This window comes from Salmo salar, chromosome 12 (assembly GCF_965601325.2).
Source record: "Salmo salar chromosome 12, fSalSal1, whole genome shotgun sequence".
NCBI lineage: Eukaryota > Metazoa > Chordata > Actinopteri > Salmoniformes > Salmonidae > Salmo > Salmo salar.
Genome location: NC_138302.1, coordinates 94,813,830 through 94,823,771, shown reverse-complemented (window position 1 = coordinate 94,823,771; position 9,942 = coordinate 94,813,830). Strand labels below are relative to the sequence as shown.

At 41.6% G+C, this 9,942-nt stretch overlaps 1 protein-coding gene across 2 annotated transcripts in view; it reads right to left on the bottom strand.

The window, feature by feature from the left end:
- LOC106566113 (copine-5) overlaps nt 1-9,942 on the bottom strand; it is a 289,627-nt gene that overhangs the window by 240,074 nt on the left and 39,611 nt on the right. The window lies entirely within an intron of this gene.

Sequence of the window (9,942 nt, the reverse complement as noted above, 5' to 3'; positions counted from 1 at the left end):
TGTACCTGCTTCAAGTTACAGTTTTACTGTGAACACTGAGGCTGTACCTGCTTCAAGTTACAGTTTTACTGTGAACACTGAGGCTGTACCTGCTTCAAGTTACAGTTTTACTGTGAACACTGAGGCTGTACCTGCTTCAAGTTACAGTTTTACTGTGAACACTGAGGCTGTACCTGCTTCAAGTTACAGTTTTACTGTGAACACTGAGGCTGTACCAGCTTTAAGTTACAGTTTTACTGTGAACACTGAGGCTGTACCCGCTTCAAGTTACAGTTTTACTGTGAACACTGAGGCTGTACCTGCTTTAAGTTACAGTTTTACTGTGAACACTGAGGCTGTACCTGCTTCAAGTTACAGTTTTACTGTGAACACTGAGGCTGTACCAGCTTCAAGTTACAGTTTTACTGTGAACACTGAGGCTGTACCAGCTTCAAGTTCCAGGTTTACTGTGAACACTGAGGCTGTACCTGCTTTAAGTTACAGTTTTACTGTGAACACTGAGGCTGTACCAGCTTCAAGTTACAGTTTTACTGTGAACACTGAGGCTGTACCAGCTTCAAGTTCCAGGTTTACTGTGAACACTGAGGCTGTACCTGCTTTAAGTTACAGTTTTACTGTCAACACTGAGGCTGTACCCGCTTTAAGTTACAGTTTTACTGTGAACACTGAGGCTGTACTCGCTTTAAGTTACAGTTTTACTGTGAACACTGAGGCTCTACCCGCTTTAAGTTACAGTTTTACTGTGAACACTGAGGCTGTACTCGCTTTAAGTTACAGTTTTACTGTGAACACTGAGGCTGTACCTGCTTTAAGTTACAGTTTTACTGTTAACACTGAGGCTGTACCCGCTTTAAGTTACAGTTTTACCAGTGGCCAAGTAGGTTACTGTGGATATTTGATCATAATGTAGGCCTATAAGAGCGGCCTACAATCAAAAACAATGAAGAAACACATCCCAAAACTTTTAACATGGAAATAGCTGTTCTATCATTCAGCCTACAGTAGCAGCCAATGGGTGGTGTTCAATGTAGTCCTACATTCCATGAGACTTAAAAAAAAACATGCAGGGCTTAACATTAACCTGTTTATCCACTTGTCCTTCAGACAAGGAGGTGACTGAAAATGTTGTTGTGTTGTTTAACGCAAGAAACTACTTAAAAAAATAAAATGCATTATTATTCCCATACCATTATTACAGAGAATCAGACAAATTATGCTACCCTCTGCCTATTGGCTACTTAGCTTATTCAAGCCTGTCTCAAAATACAACACTGCCCCTTTAAGAGAAAAACAAGCCTAGTGTTTAGAGCATTGGGCCAGTAACCGAATCTGTCCTTCTGCCCCTGAACAAGGCAGTTAACCCACTGTTCCTAGGCCGTCATTGTAAATAAGAATTTGTTCTTAACTGACTTGCCTCGTTAAATGAATGTTCAATTTACCTGACACGCTTTTCAAAGATATCTAGAAATGCACACATTTTGTGCTCTTGTAAGAATCACTCCCACATTGCGGTCTACAAATGACCTATATCTAATAACTCACTAACTAGCAAAGGATATGAACAAATGTACAAATATGCACACGTTGCTACGTGTACCTTTTGCTTTGATCTCAAAACAAGATCTGTCCGCACGCACCGCTTAGAGGGAACATTGTCTCTGTCTCTCCTCAACCCAATCAGCCCTCGAGCCTGCCTCTCCTCCCCTTGATTTCCACTCATCCTCCCATCCCCTCAAACGTATTTCTTTTGTCTCCCCTTTCATCCTCCCCTCACCCCTTGACCTCACTCCTCTTCCCTGTCTTCTCTGTCTTCCCTATCCTCACTTTCTACTCACCATATTCACCCCTCAACACTGCCTCTCCTTACCTCCTCCTCTCTTTCTCACCCCTCAAGTGTGAAGATGAAAGTGCAATGGCAGATTTCCTGCAAGTTGTGATTGTGACGCTGCTCTGAGGCAGATGACTATATGTTACAGAAACACCAGAACACAGTCACCAGGAGCAGCCACACACAAGGATCTCTTTCTTCCTCCTCTCTCTCTCTCTCTCTCTCTCTCTCTCTCTCTCTCTCTCTCTCTCTCTCTCTCTCTCTCTCTCTCTCTCTCTCTCTCTCTCCTCTCTCTCTCTCTCTCTCTCTCTCTCTCTCTCTCTCTCTCTCTCTCTCTCTCTCCTCTCCCTCTCCCCTCTCTCTCCTTCTCTCTCTCCCCCTCTCAATTCAGTTCAATTCAATTTAAGGGGCTTTATTGGCTTGGGAAACATGTTTACATTGCCAATTTGGTGAAATAGATAATAAACAAAAGTAAAATTAACAATAAAAATTTACAGCAAACACTCACAAAGGATCAAAAATAATATAGGCATTTCAAATGTCATATTATGTCTATACACAGTGTTGTAAAGATGTGCAAAACATAAATATATGTTGTATTTACAATTGTGATTGTCACAAATCTTGCTGCTGTGATTGCACACTGTGGTATTTCACCCAATAGATATGGGAGTTTATCAAAATTGGATTTGTTTTCAAATTCTGTGTAATCTGAGGGAAATATGTGTCTTTAATATGGTCATACATTTGGCAGGAGGTTAGGAAGTGCAGCTCAGTTTCCACCTCATCTTGTGTGCAGTGCGCACATAGCCTGTCTTCTCTTGAGAGCCAGGTCTGCCTTTGGCGCCCTCTCAATAGCAAGGCTATACTCACTGAGTCTGTACATACTCAAAGATTTCCTTAAGTTTGGGTCAGTCACAGTGGTCAGGTATTCTGCCACTGTGTACTCTCTGTTTAGGGCCAAATGGCATTCTAGTTTGCTTAGTTTTTTTGTAAATTCTTTCCAATGTGTCAAGTAATTATCTTTTTGTTTTTTTCATGATTTCGTTGGGTCTATTTGTGTTGCTGTCCTGGGGCTCTGTGGGGTGTGTTTGTGTTTGTGAACAGAGCACCAGGACCAGCTTGCTTAGGGGACTCTTCTCCAGGTTCATCTCTCTGTAGGTGATGGCTTTGTTATGGAAGGTTTAGGAATCGCTTCCTTTTAGGTGGTTGTAGAATTTAACGGCTCTTTTCTGGATTCTCTCTCTGTCTCTGTCTCTGTCTCTGTCTCTCTCGCACTCTCTGTCTCTCTTGCTCTCTCTCTCTCTCTCCCTCCTCTCTTTCTCTCTCTCTCCCCCTCTCTCTCTCTTTCTCTCTGTTTTCTATGTTTCAATGCTTCACCTTAGATAACACACACCTCAGATAGCAGACCACACACATCTCTCACTATCGCAGAATCTGAGAAAATAGCTAGATAACACCTCGTACTGTTTGCATCGCGGTCTGCTAGAACTGTTGCTGTCGCTGTTTTGTTTGAATTAGCTCACAAGCAACACATCATGAAGAGAGAAACATATTTATATAACAGATGAATAACAAAGTGAATATTTAATATCTTGGGATTTCTATCTTCTAGCTTATGTCCTTGGACTGATGATCACATCATGATAAATATTAAACATAGACACACACACACACACACACACACACACACACACACACACACACAAATCACTGTTGAATAACCGTCCCAAGAATCGCATCACATAGCAGTGAACTACGATCAGGTGCGTTTGACAAAATTAATAAATTACATGCTTTGCTTGGCGACTGTAATTTTGGTTATTCATCCATTCTCATATGACTAAATCCAATTAACATCGGATATTATCCCCTGCATCTCCTCCACGCCTACATTAATACACACACAGACCCACACACAGACTCACACACAGACTCACACACACACAGACTCACACACACACAGACTCACACACACACGACTCACACACTGACTCACACACACACAGAGTCACACACAGGCCCACACACAGACTCACACACACACAGACTCACACACACACAGACTCACACACACACACACACACACACACACACACACACACACACACACACACACACACACACACACACACACACACACACACACACACACACACCACACACACACACACACACACACACACACACAGAAAGGAAAGCCATCTCTCATGTTTATCAATGCACATTTTCTGCATCACTCTCAACTGGCTCTGAATCTCTCTGAGCTGCTTTGAGGAGTGTTTCATTAAAATGGTGGGTAAAGACAAGGCTCTGTTCTCTGACTTGGCATTAGAGGCATGAGGGGAGACATTTAAGTGGCTTACATCATATGAAAAAACAAACAACAGCTATGTTATTACAGAGGGAAATAATCCCTAACAGCTATGTTATTACAGAGGGATGTGTAATTCTCAATAGCTATGTTATTATAGAGGGAAATAATCCCTAACAGCTATGTTAATACAGAGGGATGTATAATTCTCAATAGCTATGTTATTACAGAGAGATGTATAATTCTCAATAGCTATGTTATTACAGAGGGATGTATAATTCTCAATAGCTATGTTATTACAGAGGGATGTATAATTCTCACCAGCTATGTTATTACAGAGGGATGTATAATTCTCACCAGCTATGTTATTACAGAGGGATGTATAATTCTCAGCAGCTATGTTATTACAGAGGGATGTATAACTCTCAACAGCTATGTTATTACAGAGGGATGTATAATTCTCAATAGCTATGTTATTACAGAGGGATGTATAATTCTCAATAGCTATGTTATTACAGAGAAATGTATAACTCTCTCCCCTGCCTGTACTAAACATAGAGCACAGTAGAAATGTGTAGCTTGGAGTGGGGCTGGGGTATAGTGTACAGGCTGAGTGAGGGGGCAAGATGGTGAGGGACAGAGAGAGAATAAAGTATTCCCTGTGGCTCAGTTGGTAGAGCATGGTGTTTGCAATGCCAGCATGGTGTGTGCAACGCCAGGGTGTGGGTTCGATTCCCACGGGGGTCAGTACAACCATTTTTTTTTAAATGCATGAAATGTATGTATTCACTACTGTAAGTTGCTCTGGATAAGAGCGTCTGCTAAATGACTTAAATGTAGTGAGAGAGATGGAGACAGAGTCAATGTCTTAAATGTTACCACACTACCTGGCTCTCCTCACCTCTCCTGGACTTAATGAACCTAAGACAGAAACACAGATACCGATGATCCTGCTGGATGTTTAATAGCGGCCAGAGAGCAACAGTTCCATGTGTTTGGGGGTGGTAGGTTTAAATATAGAGTGATGTGGGTGAGATGAGGTGGCTGTAGAAGCTACCATATCGATTTCTATCCCAATTACAGTTTCAATCTCTCTGGTGTAATGTTCAAGTAGAGCCTGTGGTACATTTTCACCACTCTTAGTACAAACCTCAAAATCCTCCAGTCACTTTTTCCCCAAACTTAGTGTTCCTTCTGGAAATACCCATTTCACATTGCAATACATGTTCATATAAAGTAATTGGTTTTCACATTGTAATTCTCACATTCATTTTGATATGATTGACTTTCCGTGTTAAAAATACATTTTACTATTACTTAATCCGACTGCTCTTAATTGATAATCACTTAACCGTTTGGTAAATCTCAAATTAATTGATAATCACTTAAGTGTTTGGTAAATCTCTAATTAATTGATAATCACTTAACCGTTTGGTAAATCTCTAACTAATTGATAATCACTTAACCGTTTGGTAAACTGGCTTGTCTACTACAGACAGATGAGAAATACATAATGAAAATGTATGTCTGTAAAGTAGAAACATACAAAGTATGATATACTGCATACTATAATGATAACTATTATGATTTTACTACAAAGTATTATATATGTTTTTTTTTTAATCTGATATTGACAACATCAGAGATGTACTGTATGTAACAAATGCATCTTATAATCAGTAAACATGAATCCAAAATGTAATTGCTGCGGTCTTAATGAGGCAGGAGAGGGGTGATTTACTAGAATGTCATTGGCCAATACAGTACCGTAATACCGGCCATTTACATAGCAGACGCTTTTATCCAAAGTAACAGTGATTCCACACCTTTTTGTATGTGACCCCAGTGGGAATCAATCCCACAACTACTGGTGTTGCTAGTGCAATGCTCTTACGAACTGAACCACGTACAGGACCACTACAATACAATCAGGCACATGCATAGATAGGGCTGTACCTGTACAGAGCACATGCCCCTCTGTGCTACCAGTCTCCAAACCGCTCTTTTGGTTTGGGTAAAAAAAAGGATATATATATACCGTTTTTGTCATTGTTGTTCTGAACTCACTGCAAGTTGTTAAATGTGTCATTTAATTAACCATCTACTGCTTTTATGTAACTAAATAATCAAAGTCTTTACTGCGATGATGATGATGAGAACCTATGGTCAAATGCTCAAGGCAGGCTTGGATTCTCTATGCCAAAAGGTTTTTCCCCAGGTGCATGAAAAATGAGGACATTTACTGCCATGTAGATGAGACCCAATGGCCAAATTCTCAAGCCAGGCTCAACGCAAACTAACGCCTGTGAACATTGTGTTTCTATCATTCATTTAATTTGTTTCATTTGATTACAACACACCAACTGTATGTTGTAAATATATCTAAACAATACATTTATTTTTTGCATCAATAATTGGAAAGATGTCTTCAAATCAAACCAATCAAATCAAATTGTATTAGTCACATGCGCCGAATACAACAGGTGTGTAGACAGGTGTGAAATGCTTACTAACAAGCCCCTAACCAACAATGCAGTTTAAAAAATATATGGATAAGAATAAGAGATAAAAGTAACAAGTAATTAAAGAGCAGCAGTAAAATAACAATAGCAAGACTACAGAATATACAGGTGGGGTAAAGATACAGAGTCAATGTGCGGGGGAAACGATTAGTTGAGGTAGTATGTACAAGTAGGTAAAGTTATTAAAGTGACTATGCATAGATAAAAACAGAGAATAGCAGCATCGTAGGGGGGTTGGGGGGTCAATGCAAATAGTCTGGGTAGCCATTTGACTAGATGTTCAGGAGTCTTATGGCTTGGGGGTAGAAGCTGTTTAGAAGCCTTTTGGACCTAGACTTGGTGCTCCGGTACTGCTTGCCATTCGGTAGCAGAGAGAACAGTCTATGACTAGGGTGGCTGGAGTCCTTGACAATTTTTAGGGACATTCCTCTGACACCGCCTGGTATAGAGGTCCTGGATGGCAGGAAGCTTGGCCCCAGTGATGTAATGGGGCATTCGCACTACTCTCTGTAGTGCCGAGCAGTTGCCATACCAGGCAGTGATGCAACCAGTTAGGATGCTCTCGATGGTGCAACTGTAGAAGCTTTTGAAGATCTGAGGACCATTGCTTGAGGGGGAATAGGTTTTGTCGTGCCCTCTTCACGACTGTTTTGGTGTGCTTCGACCATGATAGTTTGGTGATGTGGACGCCCAGCTCTCAACCTGCTCCACTACAGCCTTGTCGATGAGAATGGGGGTGTGCTCGCTCCTCTTTTTCCAGTAGTCCACAATCATCTCCTTTGTCTTGATCAAGTTGAGGGAGAGGTTGCTGTCCTGGCACCACATGGCCAGGTCTTTGACCTCCTCCCTATAGGCTGTCTCGTCATTGTTGGTGATCAGGCCTACCACTGTTGTGTCATCGGCAAATTTAATGATGGGGTTGGAGTCGTGCCTGACTGTGCTGACATGAGTAAACAGGGAGTACAGGAGGGGACTGAGCACGCACCCCTGAGGGGCCCCTGTGTTGAGGATCAGCGTGGTGGATGTGCTGTTACCTAGGGGCGGCCCGTCAGGAAGTCCAGGATCCAGTTGCAGAGGGAGGTGTTTAGTCCCAGGGTCCTTAGCGTAGTGATGAACTTTGAGGGCACTATGGTGTTGAACGCTGAGCTGTAGTCAATAAATAGCATTCTCACATAGGTGCTCTTTTTGTCCAGGTGGAAAGGGCAGTGTGGGGTGCAATAGAGATTGCATCATCTGTGGATCTGTTGGGGCAGTATGCAAATTGGAGTGGGTCTAGGGGTTCTGGGATGATGGTGTTGATGTGAGCCATGACCAGCCTTTCAAAGCACTTCATGGCTACAGACGTGTGCTATGCGTCGGTAGTAATTTAGCCAGGTTACCTTAGTGTTCTTGGGCACTGACACTACGGTGGTCTGCTTAAAACCTATTGGTATTACAGACTCGGAGAGGGAGAGGTTGAAAATGTCAGTGAAGACACTTGCCAGTTGGTCTGCGCATGTTCGTAGTACAAGTCCTGTTAATCCGTCTGACCCGACGGCCTTGTGAATATTGTATAACCTGTATAAAGGTCTTACTCACATCGGCTGCAGAGAGCGTGATCACACAGTCTTCCGGAACAGCTGATGCTCTCATGCATGTTTCAGTGCTATTTGCCTTGTGTCACTGGGCAGCTCTCGGCTGTGCTTCCCTTTGTAGTCTGTAATGGTTTGCAAGCCCTGCCATATCCGACGAGCGTCAGAACCGGTGTAGTACAATTTGATCTTAGTCCTGTATTGATGATTTGCCTGTTTGATGGTTCGTCGGAGGGCATAGTGGGAGTTCTTATAAGCTTCCAGGTTAAAGTTCCGCTCCTTGAAAGAACTGGATCAACATAGAGTTAACCATTATACATGTAAAAACAAAATGTTAGCAGAAATAAAGTAGTTAGTTAATTAATATATGCACCACAAGCCATGTATCGGACATAAGAAGATATGTTTGTACTAATCAAATAATATTAGACTTACACTTATGTTGGGAACATATACATGTAATACATGTATTCTTTTTGGTGAGTCAGAAGTGGGTGTGAACAAGCCAGAAGCGAGACAGGAAGATAATAGTGGAAAAATGGCAAGGGGTGTTAATCATTTACAAAGAGAGGAGTGACCATGTAAGGGCAAAACTGTATAAAAGCAGAGTGCTGAGATGGAGAGGTCAGTTGTTCCATGGAATTGCTCGGCTTCTGTTACTTTTGTAATAAAGTCTATTTGAATTCACGAGTTCCGGTATCTGGGAAATATTTGGACCAATATTTCCACAACATAAGCAGGAATCAGGAGGATAGAATTATGGTCAGATTTTCCAAATGGAGGGCAAGGGAGAGCTTTGTAAGCATCTCTGTGTGTGGAGTAAAGGTGGTCCAGAGTTCTTGTTCCTCTGGTTGCACATTTAACATGCTGATAGAAATTTGGTAAAAGATTCCCTTCATTAACCTCACTAGGGTAGGGGGCAGCATTCGGAATTTTGGACGAAAAGCGTGCCCAAAGTAAACTGCCTGCTACTCAGGTCCAGAAGCTAGGATATGCATATAATTGGTCGATTTGGATAGAAAATACTCTAACGTTTGCAAAACTGTTAACATAATGTCTGTGAGTATAACAGAACTGATATGGCAGGCAAAAACCTGAGGCAAATCCATCCAAGAAGTGCCTTTATTTTGAAATGCCTGTTTTTCCATTGAAAGCCTATCCACCATACAAAGACTTATGACTCAGTTCACAATCTCTAAGGCTTCCACTACATGTGGCAAGTCTTTAGGCACTGTTTCAGGCTTTCACTCTGAAAAACAAGGGAGGAACACCACTTTCAATGAGAGGACAGTGGACATTTCCAGACATGAGTCCAGCGCATGACCGGGAGCGCGCCTTTCTTGTTTCTCCTTTTCTACTGACGAAGATATTGTCCGGTTGAAATATGATTGATTATTTATGACAAAAACAACCTGAGGATTGATTATAAACATCGTTTGACATGTTTCTACGAACTTTTATGGTACTTTTTTGATTTTTCGTCTGCATGCTGTGACCGCGCTTTGTTCCAATGGATTACTGAACAAAACGCACAAACAAAATTGAGGTTTTTGGATATAAAGAGGGACATTATCGAACAAATGAACATTTATTGTGTAACATGGAGTCTTGGGAGGGCTACCATATGAAGATCATCAAAGGTAAGTGATACATTTTATCTGTCACGTCCTGACCAGAGTAAGTTATTTTCTATGGTAGAGTAGGTCA